General features: G+C 42.5%; 1 non-coding gene across 1 annotated transcript; it reads right to left on the reverse strand.

Annotated features, from left to right (window-relative positions):
• Window positions 1-1448: 1448 nt before the first annotated feature.
• Trnat-ugu (transfer RNA threonine (anticodon UGU)) lies at window positions 1449-1523 on the reverse strand. Its single transcript has one exon. It is a non-coding gene; the product is annotated as a tRNA-Thr (tRNA).
• Window positions 1524-12971: the final 11448 nt, after the last annotated feature.

Consider the following 12971-nt stretch of genomic DNA (forward strand, 5'->3'; position numbering starts at 1 on the left):
TGATGGTTGTTCGTATTCGTCACTGCGAATATGTTTCGTGTATGACAGACAACAAAGCGTCTGTATCAGGGTTCAATTGTTCAAATGTGTGTGGATTCCTAAGGGACCAAACTACTGAGGTCAGCCGGCCGAAGTGGCCGAGCGGTTCTAGGCGCTTCAGTCTGGAACCGTGAGGCCGCTACGGTCGCAGGTTCGAATCCTGCCTCGGGCATGGATGTGTGCGATGTCCTTAGGTCAGTTAGGTTTAAGTAGTTCTAAGTTCTAGGGGACTGATGACCTCAGAAGTTGAGTCCCATAGTGCTCAGAGCCATTTGAACCATTTTTTGCTGAGGTCATCGGTCCCTAGACTTACACGCTACATAAACTAACTTATGCTAAGAACAACTCACACACCCATACTCGAGGAAGGACTTGAACCTCCTGCAGGAGGGGCAGAGCAACCCACGCATGGCGACTCAAACCGCACGGTCACTCCGCGCGGCTCTATTGGGGTACCATGTTTTTTTTTCCGACTGAGAAAATCCTACAAAGCATGCGGATTTCAGGTAACAAAGGACTACATCTCTTTACACATGAAACTGTCATAGAGAAAATCGTACGTGGAATTTAACGCAATTCCAAATATGTTAGTTAACTCAACGCAAAGTGTGACCATCATCTAAGATTACAGCCTTTGTATGGTCTGTAAAGCATGATATTGGTTTGCGCAGGGCGGTTATCTACCGTTTCCTTTGCGGTTGTGGCATGTGATATGTTGGTCAGACCATCAGGACCGTGGAGAGCCGATGAATAGGACATAAGCGTCACGCAAAAAACAGACGAGCAAATCAGCACTTGCAGAACATTGCCTTGTTACCGGTCGTCCTATGGAATATAACAACATAGAGATTGTGGGGTGCACTTCCAGCTAATGAGATAGTGTTATTGAAGAAGCAGTTGATATTGACTTTATAAATGGAGACGGAGGGGTTTGCTTAAATTCTGCGTGGAAACCTCCTCTCTTCCTGCTCAAACAACAGAGGGGCAGAGTTAATAAAGTCAGCTCAACCGTTGGTAATTAATATACACTATCGACAATTTATGATGTTGATCATTGTTGGTTATCTGGAGGTGCTAGTTGTTTATGACGTGTTTGTGTATCTTGCCTTTGTGAATATGCAGTATTATGATTCACGTCGGCGTAGCCAAGCCTATCGACGGTTTAAATTCCTTGCACAGCGTTCTCTGGTTGCATTTTTGCCTTGAAATTGACGGGCTGTTGAAATATCGGCAGTTGTGGAAGACATCGCTCGGCTGCACCCCCGTAAGTGGTTTGAATATATGAAGGTGGTATCTGTTCTTTCGGTGACCATGCAGCTCTCTTAGAATGAAATGACAATTAAATCAAGGTCCTAAGCTGTCGACAGGCGTTGATATACAGTACATCAACGGGGACAGTTGAAAATGTGTGCCCCAGCCGGGACTCGAAACTGGGACCTCCTGCTTACATGGCAGACGCTCTATCCAACTGAGCCACCGAGGGCACAGAGGACAGTGCGACTGCAGGGATTTATCCCTTGCACACTCCCCGTGGTACCCACATTCCCAACTTAATGGCCACACACTACATGACTCAGATGCATAGAGCGTCTGCCATGTAAGCAGGAGATCCCGGGTCCGAGTCCCGGTCGGGGCACACATTTACAACTGTCCCCATTGATGCATATCAACTCCTGTCGACAGCTTAGGGCCTTGATTTAATTATCACTTCATGGCTTGAATATGACGTTGGAAGGGTACAGTACCGCCCGACATTGAAAATAGGTATAACATACTTCATTATTCTTGTCAGTACAACATATTTTTTGTATAAATAACTCAATTTCAATTAATACAGTGAAGCCGGATACTAGTGTGGGAAAGAATGACAATTTATTTATTTAATTGATCACATGTGCACTCCCACAAAATAAATCCCTACATCCAGTTTGGTGAGATCTGTGAAATGAATGAATGTGTGGTCGTCTGCTAACTGCAGATAGTGAATGTGAATATATGATCATCTTTGAAACGTTCTTTTGGTCACCTATGGTGGAGCCAAAGAGATGAAATTTACCGGAGCTTTGAGCGCCTGAAACGTGGCTGACCAATACGGTAGCAAGGTGCTCCCCCACTTCGGCAGAGGTGCGAGATGACCTGAAGAACGGCCATGTTTCAGCACTCTGCCGCTGGATCTAGTGTTGGTAAGAGCTGTCTTAGGTTTGCTCCATAAAGACAAAAGAGTGGAGCCAGGGTATGCATTTGAAATACTTAAGAGTAGTTTGGAATGATAATTTCTCTATTTCAGGAACTTTTGTGGGGAGAGTTAAATGTCAGGCAGGTAATATTAAGGGGATCGTAGTAATCTTAGGAGGTGACCAACGGTCACAATGAAACCACATGTAGCAATAATTTGAAATACTTCCGATTGCTTAAGTTAAGCTGAATTACTAGCGTGTGTACTATAAGTTGGAGATATTTAAGAAATGGCGTGTGCAGGACTTGAAATTGGAGACGAGTACTTCCACGTGGTGAGTACTGTGTGAGTCTCAATCTGTGTATGAGACAAAGGATAAAGAGGAGTACTCGTCCATGGTATCAGTTGAGGACTGTGTTCTTAATATTACTTTGCGTGTTATGTTTCCATGTGACGCTTGATTCAAACTATAATACTCTGAGAGAGAACCAAGGTGAGTCAGCCGTCTATCCAGCAACGCCACTTGGATTGCAGTGCACACGAAGACGTGCTTTTATCCTCCAGAGTTCATAGGAGGAAAGAAAAATTACGAAGTGGGGCAGTGTCGTGTGAAACCGGGATAAATACTAATTGAAGTGGGAAAGCTGGAAGTGATGTGATTATAATGTTGTGACTATTCCTTGTGTTGTATTGCATGTTGCAGTGTGGTGTATGTCATGTAATTTAAGTATGTGTGGTTTGCATGGGAGAGTAGCAAGGTAGTTTCAGAGGTAGTGGGTTATGCATGTTCCTTTTGTACCGCTCGGTCTGGAGGAAAGTTTCGTGATGATGGTTGTGAGAGTCAAAGTGTGAGATATAGCAAAAGATGCACCATCCTATCCAGAAAGTGCACTGTAGCGTTAAATAATTACGAAACCATAAGATAGAGAGTCACCAATGAAAAGCCACGCCCACTGGGCGGAATTTCTCATGTGGTATTGTTGTAGGTTATAGAATTTGTGTGTTTAGGTTATAGAATTTATCGGAATAAATAAAATAGTGAAAAGAAAAAAGATTGGTGGCCTTTTCCTTCGAATTGTATGTTGTCACGATATCCAGAATTTATAATGTGTACGCCATTCATATTCAGTGCGACGGCCACGTGTTGATCAAAGCCGTTAAATAAGAAAGAAAATGTGGTATTGCCAGTGCGTAGTGAACAGTCAGTGTTCTGTAAATTACTAATAGTGAGATGTGCGTTTCCGTTGCGTAATATTCATACAGGAGGATAATTTGTAACTTATTTGTGAGTACGAGAGTTCATGTTACTCGATAAATAAGAATGAATCCACTCGCTTGGCAGACCACTCATCTTGCAGGCCTGACTGCTTGATGCCACAGTATGAGCAAGGCATGTGGGTGCCTCTCATAATTCGACCCTTGCAGGATTTTGCTGTTAAGATTTTTTTTTTTGATAGGATATATTGTTATAGCGCTAAGAAGTAAAATTTATTTGTCTGCAATTTCTTTCTGCATTGGTGAGGATCTTTTATTTTTTTGTAATTAATTGCTATATCGTCCAAGGCTGGAAGATCGTTGTATAATTTTTTTTTTTTTTGCGTAATGTCCGTAGTAACTAGGTCGCAGTCGAAAAGTGTAGTCACCATGGAGGAGAGTGATTCTGGGGTGAACGTAGCAGTGGAACAGGAAGTAGGTGTCGACCTTGGGTTAATGAGCGAGAACAGCAAACACTCGGAAGGGGCTGAATTGGTCAGCGGACTGCGGCTAGGTGATCCTGTAGGCAGCGGGCTTTGTCCACAATTGGGGGCTTTTCCCGACGACGCGGGCGAGCCGGGACTAGGTCAGGTATGCAGTGAAAGTGTAACTACCCTTAGCGAAGCTACAGTTTCTCAGGCGAACGAGGTAAGCGCACCGAAAGTAGCAAATGACAATGTGCTATTGCAGTTTTTACAGAGGATGGATAAAGATAATAAGGAGAGAGATAGGGAAACTAAGGAAAGATTGGAAGCGATGGATAAAGATAGTAAGGAAAGATTGGAAGCGATGGATAAAGATATGTAATGTTTCATGGTCCTTCCCAATAAGAAAACAGTTAAACCGATGAGGTGGCTAGTGTATACATAAATGTTTCATGGTACTTCCCGATAAGAAAATAGTTAAACCGATGAGGTGGCTATTCAGTACTGATTGTCGGATAGTGGGAGGGGTCGGAGGGCGAGTTCTATCTCTATTCGACCCGAAATGTTTCGAGTCGGTTGTGTTGGTCAGCCTCAGTGAGATTTTCACACGATCCCCCGCCCTCATCTAGGCGCTGGTCGTCGAGAAAAGCATTTCTACCTCATACATTACGCAAACGTGGTTAATACGAGAAAAAGCACGTCAACATTTTCCAAAGGCGGAGAATACCCTTCCAAGTAGATTTCAAGACTCACACACCCAAAACAGCCACCCTCTTTAGACCAAAACAGGCACAAAAGGACATTAATGCGGGAAAAAGGGAGAAGTGGGAATAGGACTCGTGCTCTGAGGTTTCCGTGCAATTTTAATTATGTGTAAACATGGGCCCCCTGAAAATTAATGCCTCTCAATTTTTAACATGAAAATTCTGAAAGCTTTTTAAATAAAACAACCTTGTTAACATTCTACATCTTTATTCTTCATGTCTACATATTTTTTTGTCTCAACACAGTCACCTTGGGGACGAACCCGTTTCCCCCAAGCAGGCAATAGTTTGTTGACATCGTCACAGTACGATGTTTGACTTTGTTGACGGACCCACAACCTCACCTCTGCTTGCATCGCTCCATCACTATCGAAGTGAGGCCCTCGAAGGTGTTCTTTAAGCTTTGCAAACAGATGAGAATCGGATGAGGCCAAGTCGTAATTGTATGGAGGATGGCACCAATGTTTCCTTCACTACGAGCACTAACAACCGAAGGTCGCACATTGTAGCGACTTGTGTATGTATGGGTGGTAGATTCGTTGTAGCGTCAATATGGTGTGTTTTACATGTATATGTATCGTCTGTGTGTATGAGTCACTGAACAATAGGTGCGAGTACACTTTTTCTGTTAACGACACATCGTAAGATCACATGAGGCTACGTACATCTTATTCTCTACAACTTCATTCCCCGGGCATGTAATTTTATCTTTGGTATTGCTAAGGCTTTCTACATTCAACTGTCCGATAAATAATCAGTTTGGAGTGTCTGTATAGACGTAATACAAATTGCAAACAGATCGGTGTGCAGCACCTTGATCTTTTACTTTCAGAAATATCTCAGGGTTGTGAAGGAATGTCTTTTAGCACCACTCCTTTTGGCTTAGCGCTACGTAAATTGGAGTAAATTAAAAAAGAATCAGCTGTCTAGCAAATGGAGGACAATATACTGAAAGCAAAAATCTCCGAAAAATGTACAATTGTTTTTCGTGCATGTAGGGGTGCTAATGCTAGTGAAATAAGTGGTTTGACTATCGGTAACAGGGTGTATTTACCAGAAATACGTTACAAGATACATACGTCTCCATCCACGTCTTTCTCGTAGGAAGATTCAAACCAGATTAAAACGATTGTGAAAATTTCTGTTGTTTTTATTGTTCTTGTGGGGCGGCGAGTGGATATTAATACTTGTTAATAATATTTGGTTTGTAATGTAGAAACACTGCATTTCCCTGCCGTTTAACCATATGTGGGGCGGCGGGTGGAATTAATTGTTATATAAATGTTCCTATTATTTATGCTGTCTTTTGCCGTTCTCAACACTGGCTCTCTAACTACAATATTGGCAACCAGAAAGTGATTAGCAAAACGTGAAGCCTGTAATTAGAATTCCTAGTGACCACTTCATCTGAGCAATACACTTATAGCTACAGCTTAAAGCTCTGAGGAATTAGGAGATTGTCTAGGATTCATAATCAAAAACGATCCTGTAAAAACGTTCGCTATATTCTGAAAGTCACAGATCAAAAAAAGGAATCCACACAATCCAACTACCAGAGCAGTTCAGAGTCTAATGCAACTATAACTGTCCAAATTAAATGTTTAAGTGAATGCTCGCCATAATTTGATGATAATGTTCATAAAACGCCACGCTAAATAATGGTAGAATGTTTGCCCCACAGCGGCAAGTGAAAATACGACATACGCAAACTGAAGATATATCATTAAAGTCATCCCAGAATTAACACTTCACTCGAAAATGATTTCATGGTTACGCGTATCCCGAGTAACTTAATACGGCATCCGAGGCTGTTTATAGCAATGATACCAACGCGACGCGACTCCCAAGACAGGTGGTGCGCTATTCAGCGTCTGGAGAGAACTGGTGCCTTCCTCTCTTTTTTCTTTTTTTTTTTTTCTTTATTGAATTTCAATTCCCCCCGAAGAGGGCGGGCTGGCAGCAGCTTAGTATGCCGCTCTTCAGCCTACAGATTTTGTGAGAAAGTTCAAGAGAATAAATAATGAAAAACAGGTGATAAAATCGGTTACCTTCCTCTCTCACGCAGCGTTCTTATATATAAAGCCGCGGTGCGGACGGCTAAGGGAACGCCTGATCAAATCGGCTCTCCCGACTAGCCGCTGGGCTAGTAATGCACCACTTTAAGTTATTGCATAAATCATCGCTTCCTTTGCTGATGGCCGATGAAGCTCTCAATTTAAATGTGCATTCAGCACACAGGTAAGTAATCATAATAAAAGTCTGACATGGCTAAGTAAAATATTTTGGGCGAGAGAATTAATTTAATTACACTACACGCAGTAGACGAGCTCTGAACTTGCCCTTTGGAGATACGCTATCGCTATAGTTTTATAGTTATTCAATTGAAACTTCTCACATCTTTATGATTATAGCGGATCTCCATTCTACTTAAATATAAACATCCTAGCCTTATTTATTCGCCTACTTTATCTATCTTGCTTCCTTAATTTCTAAGACAAAAACCAGAAAATCATGAATTTCAACTAAAATCCTAATTTGTGAGATCCAGAAGACTGTTTCTACTAAATTATTATGAAAAAGGACTCTAAACATAAATTTTTAAGTCTCTAGCTCTTTTCTCGTTCCCAGAGGACCAGTACACCCTTACTGATGCTGATGCAATCATCACCGTACACAGCTTTCATTCCTCTACAGAATTCAATTGGAGGCACGTTTTTTACAGTCACAAACTCGATTACATCACGCTCTTTCTCACACACCGACATCGTTACGTTACACACCGTCTTGTTACCCGCTATGATCGTTTTATTTAACAGGCTTTCAGAGTGTTCATATAAAAACTTGGGAGGCATTACTCTTCAGCACGCCCTCGCACCCTACAGGTTCTGATGAGTGTGTTTGCAAGTGTCGTAACAGCTGACATAAATGGCCATATCTTTCGACTGCATTCACTTTGATGCTTAAATTTTTCACACCGCCAAGGGACCGTAGACCTTAGCATTGATATAAATGTCAACTTGATATTGTATTCTTTCCTGAGAAAAAGGGGTCCTAACAGCAGGACAGACAGACAGATAAACAAAAAATTGATCCTTTAAAGGTTCCGTTTTTACCGAGTGAGGTACTGAACACGAGAAAGGGAAAAGTCTGCAAATGAGTATGTAGGATCCTCCATCTCTGTAATTTGTATCTTGTATCTCGGAGCTCTCACATATAATCAACATTTCCCTTATAAAGTTTGGATCTCTGGACAGAACAGAATAACGGGACACATTCTCTAGGACTTCTCCACACATTAAAAAGACACGACACGTCAGTTTGAAAAGCCTCATCCGCACTGAAGATAACAATGAGCAAACTGGCGCAGCTGAACGCGTTGAACATTAAAGCGAGCGCGAAAACTTTACGGAAATGTGTTCAAACAAGTTAGATAAACATACTGTAAAGGAACACCCCAACTATAAGAAATTGTGAGAAAAAAAACAAAAAACAAAAAAGGACTGAGAAAAGCATTAAAAGAGCTTAGCTTGAGAGTTGGCAATACTCTCTCAGGATTTAAGGGTTGGCTACAGCGCGCATACACAAGCTCTGGAATCTAAGATACTGTTGTCGCGCTTCGCAGCGCACGGACTAACTAGTGGCAGTTTTGGAAGCCAGTGTAGGAGCCCGCCTGCTGTGGTGGGCACGTGTGTTGGCCGAGGGGTCGTCGCCGAGCTGCCGTACTGCCGTGTCCGCCAGCAGCGACACAGGATTTGGTATTGAGTTGATATTTTTATAATTTGCAGCGCGCTTATTAATTTAAAGAAAAGGGTTTGTGTATGTGCGTAGCAGCAGACGGTAATTTTGATAATGATAGGAGTTGAATTCTTAAGGGAAACCATTGTTAGGCGAATAGATTAAGTATTGATTTTTGTCATTGATTTCTTTTGTAATTGTCAGGGAATTGTTTCACTATGTATTTAATTGAGAAGTATTTCAGTCTGTCTCAAGAGTTTGATTAATTTGTAATATTGCTTTCATGCCACTGGAGGCAGATTTACATACGAAGCGATTGTTCAAAGAACTTCTAGCGTTTTGTTAATTGAATGAGAAAGAGTCGCTTTCAGAATATAGTTTTTGAAAAAAGGAATTACTTGTTTGGGTTATCATTTATCGAGTTTAGATTTGACCAACCCTTTCTCTTGAATGATATGTAGTTGTAGTAAGCAGCAGCAGCCGCAGCAACGGCAGGAGCCGCCATACAGAACATGCATTGCACTCAGCACGAATAATAGGTTTTTTAAGTTTTTGTTAAATAATGGAATGCAGCAGATCAAGCAGTGATAGCAGAAAGACCGAGTAAGTTATTTGTTGCGCACATGACCAATAAAAAAAAAAATAAAGTTTAGGCGATCTCTGTAGTAGTAAAGTTAACAAGAGTACAAGCACGAGATTTTCAGTAGAAAACACGAGATAAAAAGATAGAGCTCCCGACTTTCAAGCTATCACTAAATACTATGAATAGTTGTCAGATTGTGGGTGTATACGTCGACTTAGCGGCCAAAGTCGTTATGCGCGAGGGAAACGCAACAAGTGATTTTCAGAAGAGCCGTAAAATCAGTCCTTGTCGACAATATTTTTGCGCAAGTTGTCAATAATGCACAACATACAAGCATGGAAAAGAAAATGTAAATAAAACTGTTGTGACAATTTATAGTACATAAAATTTGTTTAATAAACTTGATTTACGACGAATATATGATATGGTATTCAAAATTCGGAAATACGTGCAGTTTTACATGACTGATGTATGATTTAAAGATATCGTTAACAGTACTGTATTATTATCTTCAATTGAAAGTAACTAGCGGGTAATTCTCAGTGTTAGTATGGCTACAGGAGCCCTTAGCAGCTGCCACACTTGTGCTGAGTGGGTAAACCGCGTGTGCATTTTGGTCTTCGTAGCAGAACCCTTATGGACCCATATTTGACTTCACTCCGTCCTCTGCTCCAAATATTTCTACATGTTTTTCTCTGTGAGGTCGCACGAGAACTGCGTCGTTCTTGTCTTCAGACGGAGTGTGAAAGCACGTCTCTAATAACGTCTCGTCAACCCCACTGTCATTATCGATTCTTATGAAGCTTCTGACGTGCCGACACAGACACAGTTCAAGGTTGAAAAACAATAGGACACTAATTGCCTACAACAAGTACGCCAGCAGTCATATTTATTTTTTGTCACAGTATGCGTCTGACATCTCTTTACTCAGGCTAGTTTTGTTCTTCTTAGGTTTTCTTCTTCCTTAGTTATCAAGAGCAGCTATTTTCAACTAACATCTCAATTGTAATTATGCTCTGCGATAATTGTTGTAGACGCTCCTCCAATGCAATAAGATATCTTGGTCTCGGCCATTATTACGATAATGAACTTGTAACTGCTGTTCATGAGCGTTCTCAATACAAGCTGTGAGCCATGCACGGCTGTCATTTATCCCATTTGTTGTTTGTCATCTTGAATTACGCTGCTGCCGCCTCGTTTTCTTATTCCATTTAGTAGCGCCACTAACTTCCTGCCTTCGTTGCCCATGAGCGGCAGGAGCAGCGTGTATCGATAAGTGCACTGTTGTACCATCCCTGGAGCGACCTGGTGGATGACATCGGAAGTTCACCGAGGCTTTTTGCGGATGATGCTGTGGTATATCGGGAGGTTGTAACAATGGAAAATTGTACTGAAATGCAGGAGGATCAGCAGCGAATTGACGCATGGTGCAGGGAATGGCAATTGAATCTCAATGTAGACAAGTGTAATGTGCTGCGAATACATAGAAAGATAGATCCCTTATCGTTTAGCTACAAAATAGCAGGTCAGCAACTGGAAGCAGTTAATTTCATAAATTATCTGGGATTACGCATTAGGAGTGATTTAAAATGGGATGATCATATAAAGTTGATCATCGGTAAAGCAGATGCCAGACTGAGATTCGTTGGAACAGTACTAAGAAAATGCAATCCGAAAACAAAGGAAGTAGATTACAGTACACTTGTTCGCCCACTGCTCGAATACTGCTCAGCAGTGTGGAATCCGTACCAGGTAGGGTTGATAGAAGAGATAGAGAAGAGCCAACGGAGAGCAGCGCGCCTCGTTACAGGATCATTTAGTAATCGCGAAAGCGTTATGGAGATGATAGATAAACTCCAGTGGAAGACTCTGCAGGAGAGACGCTCAGTAGCTCGGTAAGGGCTTTTGTTGAAGTTTCAAGAACATACCTTCACCGACGAGTCAAGCAGTATATTGCTCCCTCCTACGTATATCTCGCGAAGAGACCACGAGGATAAAATCGGAGAGAATAGAGCCCACACAGAGGCATACGGACAATCTTTCTTTCCACGACCAATACGAGACTGGAATGGAAGGGAGAACCGATAGAGGTAGTCAAAGTACCCTCCGCCACACGCCGTCAGGTCGCTTGCGGAGTATGGATGTAGATGTAGATGTAGATAGTATTTCCAGGTCGTTGTGTATCTGGCACTCAGTTCGGGTCGGACCTGCAGTGCAGTCGGGGCGCAGCAGCTGTGGAGTCGGGGGCGGAGCGCCGGTGAGGCGCCGACAGCCAGTGCTCGCCGACCGCTGGCAACACACGTCAACTGCCCGACCGAGGGAGATTGGAGCAGGACGACCGTTGGTCGGTCGTTCGGTTGGTCGTCTCATCGGCCGACGTACATTCGGTCCTTTCACCGTTTCCGGGCCTGGGCATTTGGTCGGTTGGTGTCTGGCAGCTAGGAAATCTCCACAGCGCCTAGTTTGGCTGGGCGCGCTGGCGGCCTCTATGCGGTGTCGGAGTGTGTGGTGCTGTTCACATTGCTACGAGGTTCGTGGCGCACCGATCCTGGACACGAAAGTTGAGTTTTGACTTAATCTACCAGCAAGTCACGACTGTTCACATTGTGTCGTTTGGAGTTCGTTGTCGGCTCTTGGGATATTCCCGCGAGCAACAACGTATGTTTTCAAGTTGGCAAATTTTAGTCACCCTCCGGTGGAGTTCAACTGTACTTGCTTAATTGAACTGAAGTGCACCAGCGGAATCTTTTGCCTTGTGGCCGTTAACGTTTCAGTTACCTGCTCTGGCCGTTGACGTAAATTCAGGCAGTGTATTTTCCTCATCCTGTTGTCGCTGTCCAGCATGGTGTATAGTTTGACAGCTCAATGTATAATTGCTTGTGGCCTCCAATATCTTCTACGTTGTTCCATTGAACTCCCTGTTGTGTCCTGGTTGGGTGAAGTAGGAGGTCATCTTGTCGGTGGGTCCGTTGACTGTCTGTCGGTTGGGTTGTCGTCGGATCGACAATGGTTGGCCCGACTGCCTGTCTCACCTAAGCGAGCGTTAGTGTTTGAATTCCAGGACGACGCTCGGAACTTCTGAGCGCCCTTGGGTGTACTGCCTTTTCTTGTTTGTGCTTGCTGTTTTCACTTGTATGACTGGTGGAATTTTGCAAAGAGCATAACTTAATCATAGCTAACACTTGGTTCAAGAATCATAAAAGAAGGTTGTATACATGAAAGAATCCTGGAGATACTAAAAGGTATCAGATAGATTATATAATGGTAAGAGAGAGATGCAGGAACCAGATTTAAATTGTAAGACATTTCCAGGGGCAGATGTGGACTCTGACCACAATATATTGGTTATGAACTGCAGATAAAAACTGAAGAAACTGCAAAAAGGTGGGAATTTAAGGAGATGAGACCTGGATAAACTGACTAAACCAGAGGTTGCACAGATTTTCAGGGAGAGCATAAGGGAACAATTGTCACGGATGGGGGAAAGAAATACAGTAGAAGAAGAATGGGTAGCTCTCAGGGATGAAGTAGTGAGGGCAGCAGAGGATCAAGTAGGTAAAAAGACGAGGGCTAGTAGAAACCATTGGGTAACAGAAGAAATATTGAATTTAATTGATGAAAGGAGAAAATATAAAAATTCAGTAAATGAAGCAGGCAAAAAGAAATACAAACGTCTCAAAAATGAGATCGACAGGAAGTGCAAAATGGCTAAGCAGGGATGGCTAGAGGACAAATGTAAGGATGTAGAGGCTTATCTCTCTAGGGGTAAGATAGATAATGTCTACAGGAAAATTAAAGAGACCTTTGGTGAAAGGAGAGCCACTTGCATGAATATCAAGAGATTTGATGGAAACCCAGTTCTAAGCAAAGAAGGGAAAGCAGAAAGATGGAAGGAGTATATAGAGGGTCTATACAGGGTCGATGTAGTTGATGACAATATTATGGAAATGGAAGAGGATGTAGATGAAGATAAAATGGGAGATATGATATTGCGT

The sequence above is a fragment of the Schistocerca cancellata genome, chromosome 3 (assembly GCF_023864275.1).
Source record: "Schistocerca cancellata isolate TAMUIC-IGC-003103 chromosome 3, iqSchCanc2.1, whole genome shotgun sequence".
NCBI lineage: Eukaryota > Metazoa > Arthropoda > Insecta > Orthoptera > Acrididae > Schistocerca > Schistocerca cancellata.